General features: G+C 37.3%; 1 long non-coding RNA gene and 1 other non-coding gene across 2 annotated transcripts in view; one reads left to right on the forward strand and one right to left on the reverse strand.

Moving 5' to 3' along the window:
- The window catches only part of LOC131330013 (uncharacterized), a 31,245-nt gene extending 10,899 nt beyond the window's left edge, over window positions 1-20,346 (forward strand). The window contains exons 10-16 of the long non-coding RNA XR_009200930.1: window positions 2,351-2,478; window positions 13,189-13,294; window positions 13,370-13,468; window positions 13,571-13,662; window positions 13,746-15,485; window positions 15,787-15,898; window positions 16,922-20,346. This is a non-coding gene — a long non-coding RNA (uncharacterized LOC131330013). The remainder of the gene's footprint in view (window positions 1-2,350; window positions 2,479-13,188; window positions 13,295-13,369; window positions 13,469-13,570; window positions 13,663-13,745; window positions 15,486-15,786; window positions 15,899-16,921) is intronic.
- LOC131331636 (small nucleolar RNA snoR100) lies at window positions 7,075-7,182 on the reverse strand. Its single transcript, XR_009201445.1, has one exon. It is a non-coding gene; the product is annotated as a small nucleolar RNA snoR100 (small nucleolar RNA).
- Window positions 20,347-25,997: the final 5,651 nt, after the last annotated feature.

Below are 25,997 nucleotides of genomic sequence, written 5' to 3' on the forward strand. Positions count from 1 at the left end.
TCCACAATATCACTTATCTTGCTATTGCTAGATTCAAAACCCTAATAAGTAGTCAATTTAGAAAGCACCTATGGGGGTTCTATGTGGAAAATTTATGATCAGAGTTTTGATGGTTTTCTTCCTGGAACGTTGCCCTGTTATGATCAGCGCCTATGTACGATGACAGTCTTTTAAGTTTTGGTTAGATATATGGTTGCCTGATGAATTAAGTTTTCCTGATTCGGGACGGTTTAAAAATTCATGGTTGAGTTGGTCTCAACAGCAAGTGTATCTTATTGTTGGCACTTGCCACTCATCGATTACTTAGAATAGAAAACGTTTTTGCTTGAACTCCAGAATGCATGGCATCATTCTCCTCCTCCATATGCTCCAAAGTTTCTGCATGATATTGGTTTGAAATGCGAGCTCTATTCATACAGTTCTCTGGGCCTATTTTTATCCGAACCCTAGGAGTTCAACAAGGTGCAAACTCGATTTGAACTTGCACTTCAAAAGTTTCTGCAGGCTATCAGTTTGAAAGTTTCTGCACGCTAGGGTTTTCTAGTATGCAAATTGGGGTTGAATAAAAAACACAGGTCAAAATTTGAATGTTCTTGTCTCTCTTTGGTTTATTAATTCCTCATTTTTGTAAGTCTTGTTTTGCTAATTCTTGCCTGTGTGACGTACATTACTCTGTACATGGGGACTGGGATGAAACAACCACGATGAGGTAGTTGATAGTTGAGACCAAAGATTGGATTTGGTTTTTGGTTTGAGGGTCAAAACTTGGGTCCCACAATTCAAGATACCGTCCAAATGCGTCAAATTGTTTCTGTTGTACTTCAATCTTCAGCCCTTTAGGTTTTGAAGAGAGAACAGATCAGCCATTAAATGAGTCGGAAGGTAGATCTCAAGTGCATTCTAGAATGATACTTCATAGTTTGCTCTCTCTCTCTCTCTCTCTCTCTCTCTCTCTCTCCACATGAGCCAGATATCTGATTCTCCATCATCCTTCACAGCAACCACCCCCAGGCCGCCTTAGTCCTCCACCATCGGTGCAGCTGTACTCGCACCCACGTTTAGTCAATATGGAGGGTTTAATCTAGGGTTCTGATTATGGCCAATCCAAGCGTCTTGGTGAGAAAATTGCAGAATACCTTTTTTCTTCTTACTGCAAACTTTTGGTTCATCATATATTTGGACTAACGCATGTGACTTACGAATTTGTCAGTTTTCTCCTTAGCTAATAATGTCTTTCCTACAGATAATTTCTTTTGCCTTTGAATTTGTTTCCTAATATTTCATTGAGATCTGCCATGCATCTATTTCTGGAAGAGGTTCGACATCCAAGAACAGTAATACAAAAAAAAAAAAAAAAAAGGCATACATATCAATGTATGAAATTCATGTACATACATACATATATACACTTATATCTCTATATATGGGAGGTTTTTGTTTTCCTTGAATGGATGCTATGCATTTTTTTTGTTTAATTCCTTGTTCTTCTTCTTGCTTCTCTATTACAAATTGTGTTGATAGTTTCTTCATTCATGATTTCAGATAAACCTCCAGTTTTCTGTTTTGGGTAATGATCTTTTTAAGTCTTTTACTGATGCATTAGTCTTGGTTTTTAGCAGTTGCTTGTGTTTTCTTAAAGTTCGTTAGGAGATTTGTTAAACTGCTTTCTTAGTGTCATAGCTGTTTGTGTTAAACATCTTGGTGAGCATGCAAGATGACACTCAAAAATGATTGATATTTAGTTGTTCACGTGTAACCTGATTGAAATATAGTGTTCATGTGTAACCTCAATAACATCCTCTTTGTATGGTGACATCTTAGTGAGTATGGAGTCCAAGGCATCTTTGTACTAATAACTTAGTATCATAAGAAATGCAAGTTACGTATCCAAATCTGAAGTTCTTCTCTGAGTAGAGCATATTTGGGTTGCGTTGGAAACAGAATATTACACTCCGTGAGAAATCATGAGCACTATGTCATTTACGTGATATCAGAGTCTTTGGGTACTCATGCTTGAATTGTGGGATACATCAATTCTGTTTATTAATGTTTCTCGTCATTGGTTGAGGTCCATACCAAATTGTCTCACAAGGGCTGTTATAAAAGCAAAAGCAAATTAAATAACGTGTGTGATTTAGGCTGAGCTGAGTGTAGGTTGTTTTTTGAAAATGGACCACTCCAAAGATGTTGGGTCTTGTCACACAAACCTCTGTATATCATTGGTCCATTGAAGGCAACACACTTTCTTTTCAACAGAAGGAGCAATATGCTACTTTATGCCTTCTTTTTGTGTTGTCTGGTTTTTTTCCCACCATGTTAATATGGATTTTCCCCCCTCTTTTTTTGGAAGGTGAATTTGAGCCTGCGAAGATGTTTGATAGAATGGCTAATCTAGCCAATAATCTGGTAATTAACCACCAATGTGATCCTACCGAAAAATGGTTGGTATTGATTGGAATCACTCCTGGTTCGGCTGAGGTACTTTTTAGCTGACAATGTTCATGCTTCTGTTGGTTTTCTTTGATTATTCGCCCATATTCTAGAATTTGGTGTGTTATATTTATAGTTTTATCTAGAATATGATGTGATTATCAAGAGATGAAGTGCTGCTGTTTATTCCCTCTCCCTCTCTTTGTGTGTTGCATCTGTTCCGCTTCCTCTTGTTTTGGACGTAATTCGTTATTCCATTGTTAATGGCTTGGAATGAAACGTCATATAAGTGGTTTAGAGACAACAGAATGTCTGGTGAAGAGATGGCAAAACACATCAGAGGCTTTGGAACTATGTGAGACTGTGAGAGATAAAGCAGCACAATGGGGAAGACGCGAAAGGGTCTCTACTAGAGACTCAGTAAAGAGTGACTGAGAGTTTTAAAGGTTTCAAATAGTGATGCAATAGTAGTATAGCCTTTTGTTGTAAAGTGAGTGCATGCATGTGATGACGTGTTTTGGAATCTAGGTGGGTTGGACCCCGTGGCCCCATGTACTGCCATTTTGACAAACTACTTATGCCTCAACACCTTAAGGACTACGCGTTGCCTTATGGGGGTTAGAGCCTCACATTAGGCACTTTCCTTTATATCCATTGATCGTGGAAATCTCCTCAAGTGTTCCTAGAGTCCTAGTACTCCCGTGTATAGAGAGGAGGCACATGGAGCCCAAGGTACTTTATTTTGAGTGAGGAGGGACAAGTTTCATGAAGGGCTTACTTGCTTTACTACTTGGCGACGGGCCTGCTGGTAAGTGCGTGGCGAGATCCTTCCGCATACCCGCAGATATCAAGTGTGAGATTTTGGAGTTAACCTCCTGACATAGCATTTTCCTATAGTGCTCTTACCTGCTATCTGAATTCTTGTCAAAACAGAAGGAAATAAAAATCTTAGCACCCTCCTTATTTAGCAAAAGTATCAGATTCCTTTGATTTTGTATACTTGAAATCTGTATGCTAGCGTAGAACTTGTTAAGTTATTTGATCGCAAAATAAACTTCTTTGTCATGTTAAAGCAGTCTAGAGTGAAGAGTCCTCATTTGTGCCATGTGGGGGTTTTCCGTTTTAGGATGCTTTAATTTGAGAAATGCTTATCTATCACTTCTTCGTCCTCTCTTTAATATATATGTATGCATACGAATATGTGTAGTTCTGCATGTACTATTTGTATATCTTGTCGAGTGTAATTCATTGAGAAGGTGCCAAAAAGGAGCACAACCGAGCCATACAAGACGTACAATAGAAGAACTCACTACTACAAATGTTAAGACAGCCACTAAACTAAACATTGAATGAAAACCACAAAAAGAGGGAGAAAAGACCCCATATCATACGTAGACATGGTATAGGAGATTTTCCAATATCCACATTTCCATTTGCACAGGCATCCACAACCTGGGAATCACTTCTCTCTTGGATTTGTTTGTCAATGATCGAAACACTCACAGGTGCTACTGACCAAGCAAATGCTGCCCACTGGGTTTTCTGTTACCCTCCCAAGGGCAGCCAATTTTTAGGCGTACTGAGTACATAGTTGCTGATATGTAAGCACACAATTGATTTCTTTTGTGTTTGCACTTCTATGGTAGGACCTACTATTTATATGCTTGTTTGATTTAGTTTTCTAGTCCTGAGTTCTTTGAAGGATATTAACTAAAGTTTCTTTAAAACTCTTGACAAGCTTGTCCATGGTTAAGTATTAATTTTTCAGATCCTATATGAGATTGTTACACATCTAGTTTGTTATTGTTATATTTCTTTCTTACATGTACATTGTCAATGATTTTCCTTTGTTCTTTTTTTGCTCGGCAATGATTTTCCTTTGTTCTGCACAGAGAAGTCTTCAATTTTGAAACAACTCAATGGTACTGATGCATTGAATGCACTAAAGTGAGGTTTCATCGAAGGAGAGGAAAATGTGAATACTATATCATGTCTTGTGCTTCGTTTTCTTTCTTGAGCTGATATAAGAAAAAAACTCATGTTTCTTTTTGAACTTTGAATGTGATGTTTTTCTATCTTAGAGGCACAAAACTAAAAGTGAAGTGATAGAGGAGATCATTTCTAAGAGTAAATACTTCAAGGTGATGATGACTAGTCATATTCTTCCCTGTTAAACATTTTCAGCCTGCTCTACGAGGAACTAATTCACTAACTTCTTTGTTTGTTGTATACTCTTTTGTATCTTTCCAGGCCGAGAAGGCTAAAGAAAAAGAATAAAATGAACAGCTGGTAGACGAATTGGACAAAAATTTCACATCCCTAGTGGAGTTTTGGGCATTGTTATCTTTGACACAACCAGACAAGATGAATGCTTTGAAGTCTCTGTTGAATAAAAGTATTTCCAGCAAGAATGTCAAGAAGGATATTGCAGTTGGTCCTCAGAACATAGATACACTTCAGCAGGTATAGATTTGACAATTTTTTCCCGCTTTAACAGTGGAACTTTTATTTTATATCTCATATCCAATTCCTTGTTTCTTTTATCTTTTTTAATTTTAATTCAACTATGCTTTCCAAATAAGTCAACGGTTAAAGTTTGAACCTCTTTTGGCAGTAATTTCACCCTTCTAAGTGGTGGGCCATAGCCACTATTTAGGTTATTGACGAATTACTTTAATGGGTTTTCAGACTTTAGATGTTTTCCCTCTGCATCCTCTTTTTTACTCAATATTTTGTCCTTTTGTGCTGTTGGGTCGGAGGGCTCTTTGGTAAAATCGTTTGTCCAGGTTACTGTTTGTGCGGTAAATCCAGCTGAAATTTGGGTTTCCTGTCTCCCCAAAACCGGACGCTGACACCCGGCGGGTCCACCTCTTAAATGAGGACAAAAAAAACACTACTTACGTTCTCTGGAATGTAACGAGAGAGAGAGAGAGGGAGAGACGAACTCACCACCACCGTCGACCAACAGCACCGATGACCACAACTACCGGAGCCGCCTCCAACTCCTGCCACCACCGCAGGAGGAGAAATTTGCTTGCCCAGCATTGGTGAATACAATTGACGACCACCGGAATCGATGCCACATCAAGGTATCTCTCTCTCCCTCTGTGTGTGTCTATGAGCTAGATTTTCAATTTCCTCACTATAACTTTTTCAACCCCCAAAAATTAGGGTTCTGAGTTAATAAGAAATTAGGGATTTTGTTTGAAATTAGACTTCCAAGAGGATGTGAATTCTGTTTTATTATTATTATTATTATTATTTTAAATTAGGGTTCCAATAACCAAGCTTAGCTTTGTTTGGTATACCGAGTCAAATCCTTTTTCCTCTACATTCACATTCAGTTCTTGCTGTAGGTCTTTGTAATCATGCAGTTTGGTAAAGCACAATCGTTTCGGGCCTTGGCTTTATCTTGCACTCCTTTTTATTGCCTCTTCCACCACGGGCCTTATCCTGCAAATCACAAGCGTCTTAGGCCTTATCTTGCAAATCACAAGCGTCTTAACAAACACGACGTCTTAACAAACTAAGATGAGGAACCATTTTAGCCTATGGGTAGGAGAACATTTTAGAGTCCAAAAAGTGAGTGCAATTTTGTTCATCCTCCTTAAAAGAAGGCGAACATTACCCTCACTCGGTTGAAATGGTGTGAACCTCACCACTTTTTTGTAAGCATGATATCACTTTGTGGTGAGATACACACCATTTCAACCAATAGGAAAGAAGGTAATGTTCACCATCTCAAGTGGAGGATGAACAAAACTCAACTCCCAAAAAGTTTAGCAAAAGAAATGAAGTGTGATGCATCTAAAAGGTGAAATATATTTGTGCTCTAGGAGCGTCCCCATTGTAATAAGCAAATGGGTCAAAAAATACCCTACATTGTAATAAGCAAAGTTACAAGTCTTTTAGCAAATAACCAAATTCCATCCATTCCATAACTAAACTTAACAACTTTTACCAATAACCAAACTCAAAACTCAATAACTCAAAAACACCCCACATTGGAATCATCTCATTGAGACGAATAATTTAGTGTGGTCGGGTGCGTGATTGGAACTCGTTTGCGATTGGACATATGTGCATTGTGGGAGTTTTTTTGGTTAAAGATGCAAAAATAACCAATGTGGAGGTAGAGGTTGTTAAATTTGATTATGAACTAAATAGATAATCAAATGCTGACGTGACACATTTTGATTATTGGTTTTGATTATTCTCATTGCGGATGCTCTAATGGAAGCTTCATATACATTCGGTATCTGGTGAAGTATGAAATTTAGCCTCTACAAATTTAATTGTTTACCAAAATGGATTATCTTTGAGAGAGCCTGCAAAAATCATAGGCCATTGATGTAAGGGGAAGGCCATTGACATAATTATGCCGTTTGGCAATTTGTAATCAATCAGCATATATCTGTTACTACTTCAGATGAAATCTATAATGTGCAGTTTGGCAATTTATTACATTCTTCATTATTATGTTAGTTTGATGGCCTCTTCACAACAACAACAGAACCTGTGTAGTCCCCAGTCATTGGGGGTATGGGTGGGGAAAGATTGGAGGCAGACCTGACTTTTGGCAATATGCACAAAGTGGTTGCTCTTAGAATAGCTATTCTAAAACAGTGCCTCCTATACCTGTTTTGTTTTGCTATGGAATCATGCCCCCAAATCAAAGCCAAATGGCATAAGAGAAGGAAGGCCTAGAGACCCACTTCAATTTATGTGCACTTTACCATGCTTCCTTCATTGATAGTCCAGTTTGATGGTCTCTTCACATTAGCTTAATTTACAGTGTTGCAATGGCCAGTGATTAAAAAGTGTGAACCGTACGTGAAGCGACAAAACCCGTAAAAGACAAGGCGACGAGGCGCGAGGCGAGCGCCTCATATGAAGCAAGGCGAGTGTTTAAAAAAAAATTACTACATAAATGACCAATATAATTTACTCCTTAACATCGCTATATTGCATAATAACCAACAATGGAACATTTGAAATTCTAGTAAAAAACATATAATACGCTCATTCATGATTGGTCTTAGACTCTTAGAGATATAACAAAATGATAAAGGCATAAAGCAATCAAATCTATTGGCATGCATAGGCATTAATCAACACCAAGAAATTCATCATCATCATCATTTGATTTATATCCTTCCACATCTTCTTCTTCCTCATAAAATACATATAAAATACAATATACATACATACAATATAATATATGTGTGTGTTTGTGTCCCTCTATGTCAGCACGTGGGAGAGAGGAGAAGATTGTATAATATAGCGTGTTTGTGTGTTTTTACGTGTGTGCACTGTAGCCCACATGTAAAAACAAAGAAGAAAATCAGAGAAGAGAGGGAGAGAAAAGGGTGCGATGGCAGAGCCCACAGAGAGAGAGAGAGAGAGAGAGAGAGAGAGAGAGAGAGAGGATCTTACCTCTGAGATTTGAAGATCGTTGTTTGCTGTTGAAGGCGTGAGTTTGAGTCTTTGATGATTGCAGAAGAGATAGAGAGCTTGAGAGGTATTCTTTGATCGTGGACTTTTTCATAAGACCTCATTTTTTGCCCTAACGACATGAGGTGAGATTTTTTGACACCTCACCCCTCATGCCTAGGCTCGCCGACTCACAACTAGTTGCTCGCCTCATTCAACCTCGCCTCTCCTCACACCTGTGAGGCGATACAGGCTCGCCTCACTCCTAGGCGATCACCTAGTCTCAATTTTTTAATCGCTGGAAATGGCAAATAGTAGCGGCACTAGCTGTAGCTGTTGGGGAACGCAAAGGAGACTTTGTCTTTATTCCGTGTGTTCCATTGCAGAATCAACGGCAGAAGCTTTGCTCAAAGTTGAAGCACCTTCAGTCTAGACAGTTTTGAAAGTCTTATTTGGTTGTGATTTTCAAAGACCAGCATCATCAGCCATTCATATGGTATTTCATTCATGATTTGAGTTTCAATACTAATGGTGACTTGGTTGCATTTTGAATTCCAACACTAGCTGTGCTTATGGTGTATGGTGCTTCTGAAATAATAGAGTCATAGTTAGTGCTTATGGATTTTGCTCAAAGCAGGGTGGTCCGGGTGCAATAGTTCATAGGAAGTACTACCTCACTTGTTTTCCACAATACTTGTTTTCCACAATACTTGTTTTCCACAATACTGGTACGAATAGATTTACCATCATGCGAGGTCACCCCCTCTAGCCTCTATTTTTTTTGATAAGTCCCCCTCTAGCCTCTATGAACCTGAAACTTCCTCCGTCCCTATTCTTTAGTCCCAATTATCACTTTTTGCTGTCCCAAATTTCTTGTCCTACTTTAGAACTAAATGGCTACAAGGAATTTCCCAGTTTGCCCTTCCTATTGATGTTGCATCAATTTTACTCCTTAAAAGATTCAAGGGTGAAATTTGGAAAATCAAGTGATCAAATATGCAATTATTATGTCTCCTTATTAACTTAGAATCCCGAAAAGGGACTAAAGAATGGGGACGGAGAGAGTAAATCTGTTTGTCATAAGTGATGTAACAAGAAACGAAAAAATGGTACTGCCATACCAATCTGTCAAGTGGTGCGTCGTTGGTCTTCCAACCTTGTATGTCAATCGTTCAAACGGTCTTTTATTGCCTAGCAAGAAAAAAATATAATTGAAGAAGAGGCTTAATGAGGCAAGGTACATGTGAATCTGCATGCTCCCTTAGGTAGGTTTTTGATAAGGGACAAAGTTTTGAGAATTTGTTATTTTACAGTTGTTTGTTATTAGCTAAAATTAAATCAGACTGAGAATACAGAAAATAACCTTCTTACTTGCTCTTAGATCTTAGGAAGTGTTGTCAAGTGCCAAGTATCAATTGGCAAATCCTCTTGTATATGGAGCGCATACCATGTTGAATAGCTTTTTGTAAGGAGTTATGCTTCGTGCATCTTTTAGTCCAGCAAAGCAAGTTATCAGGTCTTTTCTTTTATTGAATTATGCCATTTTATGCATATTTGTTTCTGCTTCCAGAAGTTAGTTTATTTACTTAAGTATATTCCTTGGGAATGCATGATACTTTTATTTAGCAATTTGGATACTTTTAAAATGTGATTTTTTTTTTTTGACGGCTAGAGAGGGTGAATGTTGCTTTTTGAAGGTTTACAAAATGACAAGTATAGTTTTTTTTTTTTTATCAGCAAATTAGCGGGTATAGTTAGCCCTTTGTTCCCTAATTGATGTGCCAAACTCAACGATGCGGAAATAATTGAATGGGATGTGATTTGCTTTTCTATGTGGATTCAACTTTGTAGGATATCATTGTTCATGATTGTTTAGGTGGTTTTGCCAACTCAAACGCTAGCGGCTTTTGTTGTTCAGGGGTTTCTCTACATTTCGTGTGCTTTTTGTGGCAGTTGCTTCTCTCTATCTCCTCCTGTTGTCAGATCTATTTGATGAGGGTTCTCGTGTTGAGCTAATTGTCAATAGAATGTGTACTTTATCGGATCCCACATTGGGGGTATGTTGTTGCAGAAGCAGCACTGTGAAATTACTTTCGGCTGAGTGAGAAGCAATAGATGTTTTGATTGTTTATAATAAGAACTAATTATAAGATCATTGATTTTCATTTAGTCCACTAACATTATCCTAGCTTACAGAGTTTGGAGTTGTCGGACAGCATGATACTTGGTCACAGTCTAATTATTATTGAAGGACTTTGAATAGTTAGATTAATTAGATCTATTTCTCTTGGGTGTTTGACTCTTGGCAAGCACTGATATGTGTGTGGTATCACGTGGTAACAAGTGATTTGTTATAGCGTAACGAAACAAACACAAGGGAATAGCAAAAGCTCGAAAGGAGGGTACAATAGCATTGCTTCTCTTGGTTCTATATAAGGGATAGTTATTGACCGTTCTTTTTATCGCAACTGGATAGTTTTAACTTTCTGTAGCTATGTAGAACTGTATAGGCTCTTGATCTTAGAATGATGCGCATTAGGCAACTACCCAAGCTTTGATGCTATTGGAACTATGAATTTGGAATGAAGGATATAACCAAAGTGTCTTGGCTGTTTGATTTCCTTTTATTATATTATCCCTCATGGTCTCTTGTCCCTTGGCTATTTTTTATCAGACCTGGTGATGATTTGTTTGGCAATTTCCAGCTTTCGGTGCTTTGGACTTTGTAAGTACAGAACTACAGAGATATCCTGTTTGCTGTTAAGATATTGTTTTACTGACTTCTAACTGTGTTTTTTCTATTGGAATCTTGTAAATACCATATCTTGTATGTATTTTGTAATATGTTTTACACCATGGACTATCTATGTTCTCGATCTTCCTTTCCCTTGTAAGCGGCCAAGCACAGGTTTACATACTAATGGTTCTCTTCACCAAGAGCACAACTCCCATTATCAATTTTAGATGGTAAGTGAACATGATAAAGGTTCCTCTATTTACCTTTTCTTGACAATCTTGGCTCATTGCTGTGAGTACATGTGCAGGTACTTGGATGTTGTTGGTCAAAAGAATTATAAACTTTACACATTCAAAGGTGTTGCATTGTTCCTGATGTGGTTAGTAATGTCTACTGAACCTCAAACTCTTGGTTTTTTGTGCTTGTATTTGCTAAATGTTGAATATTGTCATATGCTGAAATGCAAACAAATGGAGACAACAAAGGCTATACTAACCCACTTGTAGGGTTTGGGAAACTGCAATTCAAAACCAAATTGAGGCAGATCTGAAGTTCCCACACTTGTCCATCCTTCTTGTTATAACTAGAATAAAATAATATAAATGGGAGACTCGAAGATATCACTTTTATCAAATATTAACTCAAAATAAATACTATTTTAGTCTAAAGATATGTGTGAATTGTTTGCTAGATATATGTGTGAATGGATTGATGGGTTGGATTGAACTCAAATTTGGCCTTGTATTTGATTTGGCATTATTTTACCTGTATCGAAAAAATATCTCAATTGCTGACGAACAAAACTCCTAATCTATTGAGGAGGCTTGGCTTAGAAGCAACATCACTAATTGTTGCAGCTCTGGAGATGTCTGAAGGCACTTGAGGAGGCTCATGGAGTTGCTAGACCTCAGAAGTGTTTTATCTTCCATATTTGTCAGTTACTTGTCTTTGTATGATTTGGAACTTGGTACCATTTAATGTTGGGTCATGAATTCATGTATGGAGATGATGAAATGAGCAATTTAAGGTGAATTTTTCATTATAGTCCAATGGGCACGGATTAATTTCTGTGTTAAATTTGTGCATTGGTGTGGCATAATATATTGAGCTTCTTGAGTGGAAGTATGGTCTCACTTACGGATAAAAAATGTTGACATGTTTTGTTCTCTCTAGAATTTATGGGCAGTGTAAAAGTAATTAAAGATTAGGTTGGGTAGTATATACTTTTCTCAATTATGTGCCTTTTGGATGTATAATGGTGACTCTTTTAATGGAAGTTCTGACTTTTGAAGATGAGTTCTAGAGTGAGAGACTCTATGCTTGATGTTGCTGGGCGTGATGTAAGTTTGTGTGGTTTTCCCATTTTGTGATCTAGATGCCTGTGCCTTCCTCTTGTTCTCACTATGCTGCTGTTCTTGTATCATTTTGCTCTTGGCAAACATCCAACCAAAAAATTACTCTTCCAAATAGGAATCTTGTTAAACAATATGAATCTAGCAATAGCAAAACACGAATTGAATTTTTGCCACATTCACATGCTCAAAACAACAATACAATTTAGAACAATTTTACTGAGCATACGATTTGTGCAAAGAATGTCGCGTGACACTATTTTTTTTTTTAATAAAGATGCATTATGGCTAATTACGTTTCTGTATCTTATTTGCAGAGTGTTCCTGTACAAGCTGGGCAAACAACACCTTTATTACAGTACTTTGGAGCACTTTGGACTAAAGGGAAGCTTAATGCATTTCATTGGATTGTCATGGCTTGTGGTGAATCAGCACAAGAAAAATCTTTTGGAGGACTGGTTGGCTGAAGACAAGTTGGAATGTAGTGAAGAAAGAACTTGGAGACCTCTTCAAGGTTCCATCCATCCATATATATATACACGCACCCATATATACACACCCATATAGTCTTTAAATTAGCATTTTTGTACTACTTAATTTGATTTATGTGGTGGAGACTGTAGTTTGCTGCCTATATGTACGCAAATGACGTTTATACTCTCGATTTCTTATAGACTGGTGACAATGACCTTGCACTAAAAATATACATCAAAGCCAGGGCTACTCCAAAAGTTGTTGTGGCTTTTGCAGAGTGTAGGGAGTTCGATAAAATTCTGATATACTCCAAGCAAGTGAATGATAGGATATTTTTTATCTGACATTTTTGACATTAGCTTATATGATATCTCCATTCTCATGAACGGATGCCTTGGTTATTTTAAGCCCATAGAGTTGATTGTCTTTTTCCCCCTTTGTTTGTTATTGACAAGACAATTCTATAATCAATTCCTCTGAATTTTATTGAACATTTTTAAATTTACCATTTTTCGTGTGTTGGTGTGGGTTGGATACATGCCTGATTGTTTGTTTCTTCTACAAACAATTCTCAGAAAATAAATATCATTCGTAATTGTATCATGTCATCTGTTGAGTATATATTCAGCAAGTTTCAATGCATTTGATTCTTTAGATACTTGGTGTATGAATGTGTGATAACTTATAATAACTATCACGTTTCATGTATTTTCACTTATTAATATGTTTGGTAGTTTCGAAAGTTCCTACTTGGAAATACAGATTCAGTTATTTGCTAGATTGTAACAGTTCACCTCATTTGCAGCACTACTCTGAATTACAGGATATAAAACGTGTCATTGTGAATACTCATGCAACCGAGCCACAGGTGAGTATCCGCAATTCTCAAGCCATGTACTGTGCAGATCTACGGGCCTTTTATGTAACATTTAGAGCTTTGCAGTTTCTTGTAGAGTTCTTTGGGACTCTTTTTGAGGACTAGGCACTGGAGTGCATGAAGGACCTTCTGTTGGTTAACCGAAGAGGCAACCTCCAGATAATTGTGTAGGTACCCATTTGCTGTGTCAGTTGTATTTGAGCACTGTTAAAAAAATGATATGTTGACTAACATGTGATTTTGCAGGTTGCCAAGGAATACTCTGAGCAACTGGGAGTTGATGCATGCACTAAATGCTTTGAGCAGTTCAAGTCATATGATGGGCTGTACTTTTTCCTTGGGTCATATTTGAGCTCCAGGTAATCTGTTTAGAAAAAATAAGTTTAATATTCAATTCAAATTGCGATTCTTTTATTTATCTGCCTTTTTTTTTTTGTTACAGTGAGGATCCTGACATTCACTTCAAGTACATTGAGGCTGCTGCAAATTTGGACAAATTAAGGAGGTTGAACGTGTGACAAGAGAATCAAACTTCTACGACGCTGAAAAGACAGAGAACTTCTTTATGGAAGCAAAGCTTCCAGATGCACGACTACTTATCAATGTATGCGATTGTTTTGGGTTTGTTCTAGATCTGACCCACTACCGTTATAGGAACAAGATGCTCCGCTACATAGAAGGTTACGTTCAAAAGGTAAGAGTACTGTCAAGGGTCTTAGATGCATTTTTTGTCACTTGAAAATTCGAACTCCTGCGAAGGCACAGTGCTGAACTCTTCTTGGATTTCTTTGTATATGGTAACCTAGGAAATGCTCCATTTGTGGCTGGATGATGAGTGCGCTGAAGATTTTATTAAAGGCCTTATTCTCTCTGTCTATTCTCTGCTTTCAGTTGAACCACTGGAGTGTAAGATCACCCTCCACTGTCCAGCTCCTCATCTTCCCACCGTCGCATCCCATGGACGGCTTTCCCGGTAGCCCTTCCACTCTCCATTGTCGCACCCCCATCCGTCCACCGTCGCAACCCGTCTTCTCGTCCAAAAAAATCAATATCGTGCGAAAACATCAGAAAACAAAAGGAGGGCTAAATAAAGGAAGTTAGTTGAGCTTGAAAGCCTTAAATGATCTGGTTTGTGACCTTCATTGGCCAATGAGGAGGGGATTGGGTGTCTAGAAAGCTAAATACAGAGTTCTCACTTGGGTAAGAGTAGTGCGCTCTCTCTCTCTCTCTCTCATGTGCCATTCTCCAGACCTGTGACCAATAGCAAAAAAATCGTTTGAAACTTAGTTGCACGAAGCGGGAGTAGGGGAGCGAGCGAATATAGAAGCTCCCAAGGTTGGGAGCGTGTACATATATTATGAAAATAATTCAGCATAGAGTATTCACTTTAAAAAGTACAATAATTTAGGAAGAAAAAATTTGGTCCGAGTCCTCCATAAGTGTAAGAAATGGGCTAGTGGTACAATATATGATTTTCTTTTCAAGATATCATGACTTAGGCTAGATATATGAGTTCATCAAAGACCAATTAATAAACACAAGTGATAAATCCCTGTTTTTCTATACAAATATCATACAAAAGCTCCCATCTTTGTAAGAAACAAGCTCCCATCTCTATGAAAGCTACACCACTTTAGGAGCTCCCTACAATTAAGGTTTGAAACGATCAATGGAGGCGGCCACCACCGCAGGTGAGTATGATTTTCGCGGGAGCTCTTGCTCTTGCATCCATACTCTCTCTCTCTCTATTTTGGTCCGATTTTTTATTGGGAAACTTTCAATTGTACAAGGGTGGCGATAATGCCACGACGTTTTTTTTAGAGCCATGACAACTAACTAGATTTCACAATTCTACCCTTAAGTGGACACGATCTATCTCTCTCTCTCTCTCTCTCTCTCTCTCTCTCTCTCTCCTTCTTCTTCTTCTTCTTCTTCTCATTGCTCTCATAGCGGCACAAAATCCATTTCTCCTCCCTCTATCATTTATCAAGTTTGGGTTTTGTGTTTGCGCAGGACAAACGGAAATGCCTCACCATCGTCATCCTCGGCGTGGAGTTAACGGCAAGCCCAATCACTGTCGACCCCTGGGCCCACCAGAAAGTTCTCGGGGTTTGGGATTCCGACTCCAACAAATCAATGAAACTATTACGTACCAACAAATCGAGGATTGTTTCTCCATCAGGTTTGGAGTTTCTGATGTCTTCCATCTTATGTTTTAAGAATGTCATGCGTAGCTATACTGCTGGTGTTGCTACACAGCCATTGCCTTTATTAATCTTTTAACCGTGTTTATCACAAAGATGAGGCTTTAGTTCTCCATTCAGTCAACTGTTCTTCCAACTGCGTTTGTGTTCAATTGCCAGTTTTATAGTTTGTGGTTTGACCTCTATTGTCTCATCATCGTGTCTTTGTTTGGTTTTAATTTGTTATTAAATTCTCCTTTTGTCCACCCAACTGATGCTGCTGTTATATTTTTTGTTTAGCGTGAGTGTGCTGGATAAGTAGACTGTGTAGCGGAGAAGAGATGTAGAGAGGACTTCGTGGTTGAAGAAATGGCCAAATGAGTGATTTGGGCAATTACACGCTCGGAAAACGGTGATCAAACTTTCTTTTGAGGACTTATCACAAGCTTTTTTTAATTTATTGGTCTCTCTATATGTCATTTTCGTTGGTTCTCAGCTAAAGGTAATTGATGGAAAAATATTTTAGTAGAAATTTGATTTTAATTGGTATCAAAGAATGAAGATTTTGTTCCTCTATTTTGTTTTCTCAATCTTTCATATGTCGTTGTTAAGACTAGAAGTATACTTCTAGCCTTTCTTTCCTTTATGGTTGATATTATAAATTATTCCTTTTTATTACTCTGTTTGACTGGATTGGGCTCTAATAGTGGTTCACTGTCGGTCAAGTTAAAAGATAACCTTTACCTACGATGGCCTTAAACTCTTTATAGCAGATGTGTTTTGAGGCTTTTGCACTCTAAGGTCAATCTCTCACACGGTGATGTAAAATATGAAGCACGGTCCCGATTTTTACAAATGTACTTTCCCCATTTTGCCGTAGGATTCAATATAAGGAGTGGTAGGATACATAAAAGGTTAATTGATTTTTTATGGTCAAATGGCAGGTAGGATTCGATAGAAGGAGAAGTAGGATACATAAAGGTTAATTGATTTTTTATGGTCAAATGGCAAGCGTTCTTTATGTAGTACACTTTTTGCATGGCATTGGAGCATCAGTTTATTATTTGGTGGCAATCTTTCCATTTAACGGTTAGGGCATTAGGATTCTATCTTTCTCTCCTATGCACCTCTTCATTTCAAATTTTTATCACTTGTTGCCACGAGCCCCACCGCATGTTGCCTCTACACACCCATTGCCTCCACCACCTCTATGTCACTTCCTCTTCCACGTTTCCACTGATCATGGGGTTTATTTGGGTTCCCATGATCCATAGTTATGGGGTAAATAGAGTTCCGGATTTGAAAGTGACAGTAATGGGTCTATTGGGAGTTTAGAGTTTTCTGATGAATCTATTTTTCCTTTTTAAGGCTTAATTTGTCATTTTTTTAGTATATCTAAACAGAGAAACTATAATTTTTTTTCTTTACTTTACAGGTGTTGCAGAGCTGTTTCAGGGTGATTCTCCTCCACCATTACCCTGTTCTCTCACTCACACTCGAAACTGGTATGTCTCTCTCTCTCACACACAAACTGATTTGAAATTGTGTAGTCCGTGGCTGTGCTAAAGTGCATGGTCAAAATAGTGAGAAGCAAATGCTCACCATCTGTTCGATAAAAGTCCACAATGGAAGGACTTGGTCATCATTGGCCTTAATGACCTGATCATCTGACTCCATTGACTTCAATTAATTTCAAACAGATAGTTTAGCCGCAGCATCTTTGCCAAAGATATCCACAGACACAGATATGTGTGAAACAAATTGGCATGGTTGTCCCAATTTTGGCATATTTTTCCAATTGAGTCACCTGATTGGAGGAGTTTGTGCTTTGGGTTGGAGGGTATTCTGGTCATTTCGTTGGTTTTGGTGGCGGGCCACAGGCACTGTTTAGGGTATTTACAAATTACTTTAATGGGTTTTCGGACTTTTAGCATTTTCCATCTGTGTCCATTTTTATAAGGTTATTTTGTCTTCTTCTGTGAGGTCTTTTGAGGGTATTTTGGAAATAAGCAAAGCATGCTCTGCAGATTGTAGAGTTAATGCCTTTCCACTTTTTGGGCGTCTCCTCTGAGTCTTCTCTCTCTCTCCCCCCAAACAAAATTACGGAGTACCTCACATGGCCACCAAATTCGCCGCTTCGAACCAGGCTGCAATGTCTTCGTCCTGCCCATGAAGTAGACCCACACACACTCATCAATGGGCCTTTGTGGAAAAGCCTCCAACATGCCTTTGTCTTCCCTCTCTCGCCTGTGTGTCACTGAGAGAGGGAGAAAGACATAAGTAAATCCCAAAACCCTAACCAACCTACAAAAGCATGGATGACGAAGTCGACAGATGATCGATGAGATTGTCGATCAAGGCTAGGTTCTGATCACCTTCATCTAGAGAGAGAGAGAGAGAGAGAGAGAGAGAGGGATTTTATGGAGGCGAGCTGCTGTAGGTCGGGTTCTATGGCCTATAGTTTTAAGATTTGACAGTGGTATCGTCTCCATCACTGACCACTGGCCATAATCTTTGCGCCACCGACGCCAGTCTTCTCAGCTATTGGCTGCAACAGATGTTGATATGGAAGAGGGGTTTTAGCTGCATCCAGCCTTGGCCCAAAAAGCTGTGACTATTAGAGATTGAAAGGTTCGGTTTGCTTTTCAGTTAACAATTTAAGAACTACTCTTAAAAGAGATTACACTAAAATTTGTAACTTTGTAAATAGGGCTATTTAGTTTAGAGATTTAAGGATTTTGGATCTAAGTGCTTTAAGCAAAGGTTTTTTGTATTTTGGCATGATTTGGGTGTAGGAAACAATACTAAAACTCGGCATTCTCTTCCAGCGTTTTCGAAATTATATACAATCAACTTTCTTTAGGATGTGCAACCTCACAATTAAGCAATTTTTTCTACCAAAAATGTTAGAAATGTTTCTCCTTGTGAGTTTGAGTTTGTCGTTAGTGTGTGAAATATCAAAGGTAAACGACACCCAGGTACATCATAAAGCAGGAATACCTTCATTTCGTGGACTCAAACAATATAGCCTAGCCTTGTTTCTCTAAATGTTTCTCCAATCGGACATATATAATGTCACAACAAAGTATTGCCTTGTTTCATACCATAGCCTTCGGTAGCCTTCGGTAAACTCCATTTTAGTTGTTTCTCACCAGTGGAATATGTACTGAAAATGCGCGATCATCATCAAGGTACTATATCCTATAAAACATGCGAATACCAAAGAGCTGCAAATTTGAATATGCATGGATATGAATTAATCACTAAAGCAGAGTTGATAGAAGTGAATAGAATCCTTAAGACCTATTACAGAGGTCCAAAGGATGAGAGGAAATGAACGCATACACGTATTTATGAGGAACATGTATATGTTGAACACCTAAGACAATCGACAATGGTTCTCTATGAAGCATGGGTACCGATACCCTCCGGATACGTATCCGATACATTTTTTTAAAGTATTTTGCTTTTAGAATTTTTTAAAGTATTTTGCTTTTAGAATGTTTTTTTGGTATCCTGATACGTTTCGGATACACTCGAGGGTAAATATGTTATTACTTAAAATATATGGGTTAAAATTGGAATTTGAACTACATTTTTCTTTTTTCCCTACCAATCGACACTAGAAACACACAGGCGATCCTCTCTTTCGTCTCTCATCTCTCTCGAAACCTTTTAAGTCTCTCTCTCTCTCGTTGTGTGTTTGATATATGTATATATATAAGTATATAACTATATAGATACAATTAATATATTATATCTCTCGGCATGTGAAATGGTAAATTTGTGTAATGGAAAATTTTAATCATTAATGGAACTTTAGAGAGATAGAGAGAGAGAGAGGGAGAGAGATACCTATTCTGCGACCTTTGCCATGACTGATTGTGTGTGTGTGTGTGTGTGTGAGAGAGAGAGAGAGAGAGAGAGAGAGAGAGGCAGTCACACAGTAGAAGTAGAAGTAGAAGTAGAATTGTTGCGTAGAAAAATAAGGTTTCAATGTGTGAAGCCCTAAACCACACAAGTACTTTATTACCCCTTTACTTTTATCTTTTTTTCTCCGCCCACCGGAGTACTTTTTTTTGCAAGTGTTTTTCCTTTTTCCTTTTTTTTTTTGAATTGGATGCCTAGATGAGAGTTGTATAATAATAGCTTAATTTTTTGTTGTCTAATGAAAGTTTATGTTCTGATGAATTAGATGTAATGAGGAAAAAAATGAACTCCTACATTAGGATTGTACAACAGGCGTAATCATTGGGGCGGAATCATTGGGGATCTGACCTGGCCATATGCTCTGTAACCATTTTATTCCTTACGTTGTATGTGACGTCACCCGAGGTGGTTACCCGAGCGTCTCCTCCACGTGCTAACTTGGATGCCAAGCAATTCAAGGTCTATAAATACAAAGGGATATTAACTTAAAGAGGTATGTCATTCTACCTTAACCCTAGATCTATACACTATCCTCTACATCTAACTTGATCGTCGGAGGGTCACTGGGCAGCCGTCGCCCTAGTGACTTGTTGCAGGTCTGGCGTAAGGCGCACGGAGTAATGTAGGAAGGATTCTAACTCGGATTACGGCTAAGATCCCGTCAAATCGAACCCCTACATTAGGTAACTGTGGTTTTGTTGAAAAGAGCTCGAATACAACATCCCGAAAAATTGGCATTTCGAAAAGACTTTGATTCATGTAATTGCTCAATATTTCCATTATGTCCAGACTCTTGAATGTTTTTTGGAAGTTTTAGCTAGGTGTTTTTGCGGATTTTCTATGTTGCTTCCTTTCCTGGTTCTGGCTTGTTTTTCTCCATCTTCACTTGTTTGGGCTCTAAAGGTAACGCCATTGCAGCATTGCCTTTTTCATTTTTTTTTTGTGTGGTCTTTTATTTTAATAAAACTGGGCAGTTTCAAGGATACCAAAAAAACTATCAAAAAAAACACCCCAAAGTTTTTGATCGAATTTCGATGATCTAAGCCGCTCAATGTAATCAGAACGTGATTTTAAGAGTATCGGCAAAAAAAATGACTGGGAAGGATTTCATCCGATTCAATAAAAAACTGTTCAAATCAAGTTCTTCCCAGTAATTTATTTTACCTATTTTTTGTGGGCACCTTAAAAATCACGTTCTGAACACATTGAGCGGCTCGGATCATTAAAATTTGATTGGGAATTATGAGATTGAGATTATGGGTGTTTTTTTAATTTTTTTTAGGTGTCCTTGGCGGTTCCGGGGACATCTAAAAAAACATCTACAAAAATATCCCAAAGTATCGAATTTCGATGATTCGAGCTGCTCAATATAATAAAAACGTGATTTTAAGGGTATCCGCGAAAAATTAGCAAAAAGATTATTGGGAAGAGCTTCATCCGAACAGTTTTTTATTGAACAGTTTAATAAAAAATTGCTCAAATTAAGTCCTTTCCGGTAATTTTATTTTTCGATTTCTCGCGGATACCTTTAAAATCACATTCTGAACATATTGAGTAGCTCGGATTATCAAAATTTGATCGGGAACAATGAGATTGAGATTTGGGGTGTTTTTTTAGATGTCCCTGGAACGGCTCGGTTCCGGGAACACTTAAAAAAACACCCCAAAGTTTCCAATCGAATTTCGATGATTCAAGCCGCTCAATGTAATGAGAAAGTGATTTTAAAGGTACCCGCGAGAAATTAACAAAAAAAAAATGACTGGGAAGGGTTTCTTCTAAACAGTTTTTTGTTGAACGGTTTAATAAAAAACTGCTCAATCCAAGACCTTATCCTCCAAATTTTTTTTTTTACTTCCATTTTTTTGTTATTATTTTTTCCGTTGGAAATGTGACTGATGGCTTTCTTTGAAATTGGTCGGATATAATGAACCTTGCATGCATTATATATTTGCTGGTCATATTAGAATATACTAGAGGCCGGACACACCGAATGCGTATGCAAATTGAATTTTGTCAAAATATGCATAATACTGTCCCGTTTATTGTTTGATCGAATTTTTACAAATTTTGTCAAAATATGAACACGCATTGCGCGTATCCCAACCTCTAGTAACCGGATATGGACCAAAGGGGTTTGTTGTGTCGGGGCGGATGCAAGTTATGCCCACATGGGTCACGTGACCCCCTACTTTTCTACTCTTGCAATTTTAGCCCTATTAATCTAAGATATAGTTCTGTTAGCCCCTCAAAAATTGCATTTACAAAATATCAAATCTGTCACCTTATAAGTCAAAAAAAGTATGAAAAACAACCACTTAATCAATGTGCTTTACTTTCTCAATCAAAAATATCTCTTTGTCCTGTGCTCTATTTTATATAGATATCGATTGCAATTTTTTTTGTGAGATTTAAAACTTTGATTCCTAATTTAAGTGCTAGTATTTCATTTTATGAATACTCATTCTAAATGCTTGAAATTTACAACTGAGTTAAGGGATGAACCGAAATGATCAATAGTCAATATTCTGTACAAATGTATTTTACCTACACAAACCTCCAATCCCCCAATTCTATTTTTTTAAAATTTAAAATTTTGTATTTATAAAAAAAAGAGAGACGTGGGGGTGGGGGGAAGAGAGATAGAGAAAGAGAGAGAAACATGAGGGAAGGGGGAGAGAGAAACGGTGGGGGACGGAGAGAGAGAGAGAGAGAGAGAGAGAGAGAGAGAGAGAGAGAAGAACAGGGGTGTGAATATGGAGACAGATATTTTAAGGAAATGGAGAGTTAAGTTTTAGTGTTAAAATAAACATAAATAACTATTATACTTTATCTTTGCTCTGTTTATCTTACATTTTTTACAATTGCAAATTTATTTAAATTTCACTTAATTTTTTTAATGAATAACAATCGATATATGTTTGCCCGTGCATATAATGAGAACAATGCTAGTGTGTATCAGAGTGCGAATTTGTTCACCTTCTTAGAAGATGGTGGACATTACCCTCTCTGCTATTGGTTGAGATCGTGTCAGTCCCACCCTACAATATACTTTTACGTAAATATGACATTACCTTTTGGTGGGATCCGCATGATCTCAACTAATAATAAGGAAGGTAGTGTAAATCTTCACTCCGTGAAATGTACACGAGGCTTAATTCGCTGTAGATGCCCTTCTTGAAGCATAATTAATTTTTTTTTTATCAACTAGGGTTATGCCCGTTCGATGCACAAGGCCGGAAAAAACACCAACATAATTTTTTTCCCAAGCATCAAACGTTTAACAAATGTATCAGATTGGATATGGAATCTATGAATATTAGCTAACTAGGTTATAGCTAACTAGGTTATAAATAGATCAATGATTTGTCAAGAAACCAACTCAACCCACCCAAACTCATGCAACTGAATGACCCTAGTTAAAAAACAGGCCTCATAGCAAGGGGATTAGCAACATAAGAAGAAAGAAAATAACCACACACAAAAAAACGCAACTGCGATTCTAAAATTTAGCGAAGTTGACAAAAACATACTAAAACCAACGAAAAACAAATGCAAGAACGCGCAAAGGAACACTCCTAATAAATCGACGACACAAATAAATAGTACAAGTTAACAAGTAGTACTAGGAGGGATCTCGAATATGCCACTGGGTGGGTAGGAGATCTTGGGGATATAACTACCTCGATTTTAGGAGGTGCTTGTGTCTTCAAAACCAAAGCATGGTTTCTCAATTCCATCGAACTCTCATGTTCTTTGAACTCATGCCATGGCTCTAAGCTTGGATGGCGGCAATCAACAACAATCATCTTAAGTGTCACGGCACGCTAAAAAAAAGTAGACTAAAAGCTCAAAATTGATACTGTTAACAAATTTCACCACCTCAAGGCATCTGTGAAGATGACATTCAGTAGCCAGACTCCATCTCAGTTTGCATCTGTATCCTTTTAGGTGACATCAACTGTACAAGAATATCAAGACACGAAATACAAATGCTACTGTGTTAGTAGGCAACATGTATAATACTTGCTTTAAAAGTGTTAGTTAAAGCTTGTCGTTACTGTTAGATTTGGATTACAATGACCTCCCATACTTTATATTTGCTCAGAGCCGGCTTATAGCCAAGGCGAGGGAATCGGGCGCTTCCGGCCCCCGAAAAAAATTAAAAATGAGGCCCCCAAATTTTTAGGATTTCTATATATATATATGGGTCCAAAAAAAATTACACTAGCCTCCTTTACACAAAATAGGCCCAATTGAAATTTAAGAGCCACAAAATAGGGTAGACTATACCGGTTACAATTGCATCGGGGGGAAAGAAGCTTTTCAAAGTTGAAATTGATCAAAAATTATCTTCGGTCAACCATGTCTCAAGAAAGATTAAATGGATTGGCTATGTTGTCTACCGAGAAGGAATTGGAGAAGAAGCTTGACTATGGAGACTTAATCAGTGCGTTTGCAGCAAAAAGTGCGAGAAAAATAATTTTCAAATGATGAATTTTGAGATATGGTAAATCTTTTGTATTAGTTTTTTTTTTTTTTTTTTTATGACTCTTTGTAGACCATTTTTATATGAAATGTATAAGGTGGCCTTCAAAACTTATGAGCCGGCCCTGTATTTGCTCATATTATTTTAGTATTAACATATAGAAGACTATTTTGTTTTTCCAACACTATATAATACAAGCAATATAAAAAAGTCAAATGTAAAGAAATTTTAGACTTTCTAAATTGTCGATACATTTTTTTCCCATTATTTTCAAATTTTTGTTGTCTATAAGACTAAAACAATAAAATCCATTTTAACTTGTAAATAATGAATTCTCCCACATTAAGGAGTTTTTAACTACCAAAGAATAATAAAATATATATATATTGATTTCCGCTATTTTAACGGATTTTTGAATTTTTTATATTAAAAAAATTGAAGTTTCTGTGGTTTATATTAACAAGAAGTAATCATAATAACATAAAAAGTATATTAATTATGAAAAAAGTACGTTAAAAATAAAAAAACAATTTAAACTATAATTTTGTTTTTGATATTTTTGTCTTTAGGTTACTCTGTTTTGGTCTTTGAAAAAAAAAATGAATATTTCAAGATTTTTTATAGACAATAGGAATGAAAAGAGTAAGTATGTAGACTAATTACAATAGTGCGCCATCGATATAGAGTAAAAATAAATATTTTCTTGAATTTTTCTATTGCTTACATTATATAGTGATAGAAAAATAAAATAGTATTACATACTTGTGCTATGCTGATACTAAAAATGTGACTTTTTCCTATTAACGAAAAAGGAATTTCAATTATATTTGGTATTTATCACTAGTTTTTCTGTAATTTGAAGAGCAATCGTTTCTCTAACTAAATGGAGTAAATGGTACTTTTTAAAAGAAATAGATTGTCTTTTGCCATTATGTCGAAGAAAAAAAAGTTAATGGAAACTAATGCAGAGCATGAGAGGTCAATGCAATCTAATTTATATGTGTTGAGGGTATTTTGGTATGTTACTCATCATGTTACTCATCAAAGTTCACATTGTCAATGCTATTTAACGGCAGAAGAGGTATATATAATTTGTTTGTAATGTGAGGGAGATGATTGTAATTTTCAGAACAAAAAGGGAAGTTCATCAGTGTATTTGTCATAAGCCCATCAGTTGGCCGGGGCGATTATTCGCAGCCCCGTATTTTCTTCCTTAACCCATTATATTTCGGTAAATAGTTGTTGAAAATCATACATACATTTCGTTAAATAGCTGTTGAAAACAAGATTATATTTCGGTAACTACATGTCGAAAATATGTTCAACCTTCGGTAAACAACTGCCGAACATACATTTTCGGCATATAGCTGTTGAAAAAAATATTATATTTCGGTAATTGTATGCTGAAAATGTATCTTAATTTCAGTAACTAACTGTCGAATATAATTGAAAATTTTTAACGGGCTATGAGAGAAAATAAGGTGCTGCGAATAGTCGCCCCCATTGGCCGGGAGAACAAAACACCTCAAATCGATGCCCCACTGTCTCTCTAAGACCCTAACCAGACGGCATTTACCGAACACTAACCCCGGGAACCGTTCTTTCTCGCTGCCAATGTTCCTGCTGCCAAGAAAAACTGAGTAGTAAGTTCAATCTTTTCCTCTACGTACAATATCATGCAAATCTCTGACCTCTAGCAATGGCGAATCATTACATGTTTCATTCCTAGTGTTGTTATCTAGTATTTCACTACAAACTGTACTGATTCCCTTCTACTGTTTCCTTGTTTTCCCTTTCGAGCGTAAGATGTTCGTAGAAATGCCTCTTTGAATCTGAACTCTATACGGTCAGCAGGGTTCTCCATTGCCATACATTTTTTGCACTTGTATTTGAAAATGAATTGTAACTTATTGGTGGAGCCTTTGTTCACAACACAATGGTCCAGGAGTTTACTAATGCACAGAAAAGAGTATGGAGTACTTGTATAAGAGAATGGTGCTGGAGAGTGGTTTCCCATTCTATAAGGGTAACATTAGTCTTTCCATAGCTCTCTGTTCCTAACATAGCTCCTGGAGGAGCATTAAAATGTCAGGTC

Source organism: Rhododendron vialii, chromosome 6a, assembly GCF_030253575.1.
Source record: "Rhododendron vialii isolate Sample 1 chromosome 6a, ASM3025357v1".
Lineage (NCBI taxonomy): Eukaryota > Viridiplantae > Streptophyta > Magnoliopsida > Ericales > Ericaceae > Rhododendron > Rhododendron vialii.